Source organism: Nyctereutes procyonoides, unplaced genomic scaffold (assembly GCF_905146905.1).
Source record: "Nyctereutes procyonoides isolate TBG_1078 unplaced genomic scaffold, NYPRO_anot_genome, whole genome shotgun sequence".
NCBI lineage: Eukaryota > Metazoa > Chordata > Mammalia > Carnivora > Canidae > Nyctereutes > Nyctereutes procyonoides.
Window position 1 is genome coordinate 30,493,840 of NW_026575046.1, and position 4,077 is coordinate 30,497,916.

Here is a 4,077-nt window from a genome sequence, read left to right on the forward strand (position 1 = left end):
CACCCCTTGGTCCCTCCTCCTCCTCCTCTGTCTCCTCCTTCTCCCCCTCCCTGCCACAGCCAAAGCCAGCCAGATCTTCCATTTATCCCCTCCTCTTCTTCTGGTGGGCTGTCCTGACTAGGCTCCCCAACCCTGGCTGCCTCAGGGGTTCTGGGGCTGCTACCTACACAGACTCCTGGAGTGCCAGGGCTGGAAGGGTCCACAGGAGTCATCTGAAACAATCTTCTCCTTGTTCCAAGGGGAACTGAGGCTTGGAAGGGGCAAGGGATTACCCAAAGGCTCCCAGGGGCAGAGCCGGGCCCAAGTGTCCCAACTTCATGACCAGTGATCTTTCCAAGATTAGGCAATGCCAACGAGGGCATTGCAATTCCAGGGGGGCTGTATCTGTGACAAAGGCAAAGCCAGGACTGGCCTCTGTGCAGACAGAGAAGCCGCCTCTGGTGGCATCATCGCTGATGATTGGGGGTATGATCTAAAAATAACAACTCTGACTCTAGTTGCACCACAAATAGACATATAAGAGATTTGCTTTCTAGCTGGGGAGTCTGTGTCATCAGTATAGAATAGAGAAGGTGACTGATGATAATGATCATAGGAGTGGCAATAGCCACGGCTTACTGAGGCTTAATAATCTTCACCAGCGAGTCCTTGACTAGGTATTGTTATTGTGCCCATTTTACTAATAATGAAACAGAGGCTCAAAACGGCTAAGTCACTTGCCTAAGATCACCAGGTTTAAAGTGGTCTGGGGAGGCTAAGTCCATCACAATTCAATTTGGTTCATTCTTATGCTACATGAACTTCTCAGTGCAACAGGTCTTGGTTGAATATTTATGAGCATATCGGGACCGCTGGGTGGCTCAGCGGTTTAGCGCCTGCCTTGGGCCAGGGCGTGATCCTGGAGTCCCAGATCCAGTCCCACATCGGTGTCCTTGCATGAAGCCTGCTTCTCCCTCTGCCTGTGTCTCTGCCTCTCTCTATGTCTCTCGTGAATAAATAAATAAAATATTTCTTAAAAAAGAAAATTTATGAGAATGTTGATGAATGTATGACTGTTTGTGAGTGCGTTCCTGGAACTTTGAGTGATATAAGAATGGATATCTGGTCCTTGTCCTGCAGGAGTTTTGGGTCTTGCTAAGAGGGCATGCCTTATGCATTAGTCCACTCACATGAGTGATACAGACTCTGAGGGTTCAGAGTGGAGGGATCCCTGGATTGGAGAAGGCTTGCTGGAATAGGTGTCTCTGGGAGCATGGATTTGGCTTGAATAACATGGAAAGGGAGAAGACAGAGAACACTCTCATAAACTTCTACATGATATGGCCTTTGCCTCTCTTGCCATCCTCTCCTTCTTACTTACTCTACTCGAGGACACTGGCCTCAGTTCTTCAAGGACCCTAGCATTGTTCCCATCCCTGGTTCTTTGCACTTGCTCTTACCTCTGCCAGGGCCAGTCGCCTGTCTGAATTTCCTGTGCCTGAACTCTCCTCATCCTTCAGGTGTTATCGTGTCATCTCCTAGAAGAGACCCCCCTACCCCCGACCACCCACTGGAACCAGCCTCCTTACCTCTCTCACAGGCATATTTCACACCAACTTACCCTGTCTTTTTTCCCTCCTATCATTTGTCATTATCAGAAATTATTTGTCTCCCCCACAAGGGGAGGCAGGAGCTTCACATGTCATGTTTGCTGCAATGCTCTAAATGTCTAGAACAGGGGCAGCCCCGGTGGGGCAGCGGTTTGGCGCCACCTGTGGCCGGGGATGTGATACTGGAGAGTGGAGATCGAGTCTGGCGTCGGGCTCCCTGCATGGAGCCTGCTTCTCCCTCTGCCTGTCTCTGCCTCTCTCTGTGTCTATGAATAAATAAAAATAAAAATAATTTTTTAAAAATAAAACTAAAAAAATAAATGTCTAGAACAGTGGCCAACACTGAGCTGGCATTCACTCAGTGAGGGGGTTGTCTTTTAGTAGCATTCCAGCCTGGAATAGTGCACAACACTCGTCTTCCAGAGACCCTCAAACCTACAAAAATTGATTGTAAAAGTTTGGGTGTCTGTGCATCTTTCTGTAGAGAAGGCTCATGGCTTTCATCAAGTTCTCAAAGGCTCTAGTGGGGAATCCAAGAAAGGACCTCTACTCCACATGCTCCCCAAGGCCTCTCCCTGATCCAGGGGCAAAGAGCTGATGCTCAGCCTTGGTGTTCAATACAGGCTGCTGGCGGACTCCTCAGATATATTTCATCATCTGGACAGATGCACATTTTTATAGGATTGGTTGCTATAGCTCCCAGGCATCATGGGGACTAAAATTAACTTAAGTGCTGTTATTTCTTTATAAACTAAGATAATGTTTCTGATGGGAATGAGCCAATGGAACCACTCTCATATGGCCTTTGCTTCAGGAATTGGAAAGCTCACTGGAGCTAAGGTAACACTCTGGGACAGAGGGGCCACTCAAAGGCCTGGTGGGGATAACTTGAGCCAGGATCCCTCCAAGGAAAGCTAGGTAGATTTCATATCTAGGCTAAGAGCACCTTCGGGGAAGCAGGAGCCTCTGAACCAAGAGTGACTTCGACCTAAGAAGGGAAACCGTTAGGACTGGGACTGGTCCTCTTGCCACCACCTAGGGCTCTAGAGGAAGAGAAAGAAGTACAACTGGACCAGGTGTGGTGGACCGGGGTGTGAGTCCCTGCTCTGCCACTGAGTCAGTGACTTTGGGCTCATCTTCACCCCCAATTGTCCACTTGTAAATAGATTAGACAGTGTAATAGCAGCAATAAGAACCAGAAGTTTTTAAACACCTGCTATATGCCAAGCACTGAGCTAAGTCCTTTGCATATATTTTCAGATCTAACCTTTATGAAATAGGAACTTTTATTACCCCCATTTTATAGACATGGAAAATAAAGTTCAGATCATATTGACAGTATACCCAAGCTCATGCACCCAGCACGTGGCAATCCAAAGATTCGAATCCAGGGTCGAGGGACACCAGAGCCCAGGTGTTCAACCAGTACACTCTACCTCCTCCTAAAATTTCCTCCAACTCTGACATCTGTGGGTCCGAGACATACAACCATTTGGTACCCCTCTTCTTAGTTGAGAATGCTGCTTACCCAACATCAGCTTGTAAAATGAGAAGTCCCCACTGCCTTCCCACCACCCTGTCCAGCCACTCTCCAGCCATGCTCGTCTAGGGACTACTTGTTCTACCTGGATCCTGCCCTGCCTGACCCTAGTGCCCAGCCACAGCCTTAGAACTCAAGGGTGCTTTACTGCCTTGGGAATGTCCACGAGTGCATGGCATCCAGCCTCTCCACACCTCCAGAACATCAGCTGCCTCCCTCATCCATTCAATAACTCCACTGCACTGGGGCTCTGGCAGTAAGTAGGACAGAGACACTCTAACAGCTAAGGCAGGTGATGAACTCCTTTTAGGTTGTGATCAATTCTATGAAAGAGATAAACAGGATGAAATGAAAAAGTAACGGGGGCGGTGCTAGGTAGCTCAGTCAGTTAAGCGTCTGCCTTCAGCTCAGACCGTGATCTCAGGGTTCTGAGATTGAGTCGGGCTCAATGCTCAGCGTGGGGGGGGTGGGGTCTGCTTCTCCCTCTCCTTTTGCCCCTTCCCCCCATGAGCATTCTCTCTCTCTCTCTCTCTCTCTCTCTCTCTGAAATAAATAAAATATTTTTTAAAAAGTAATGGGGGTTACTACTTTAGATGGTGTAGTTAGGGTAGGCCTCTCAGAAGAGGCAAACTTTGATAGAAAAGTTGATGGTGAGTCAGTGAGAAGGGCTGCAGGAGGAATACTGCAGATGAGGAGAGAATAAGTGCCAAGACTCTGGGGCAGGGAGAGCTTGGCATCTTCAAGTTACTGAAAGTGTGCCTGGAACTGCCAATCAGTAGAGATCCCCCTTCTCCTGTTCCTCCTCCTTTTCTCCTTCCTCTTTCTCCTCCTCATTCCTACCATTTTTATACCCTTTCAGCCATTTGAAGGTTATTTCCTCGTGTAATATCTCAGTCAGTGACAGAGCAGTCTGGTGAGGGAGTCAGGGTATCTCTCACAACTTATATT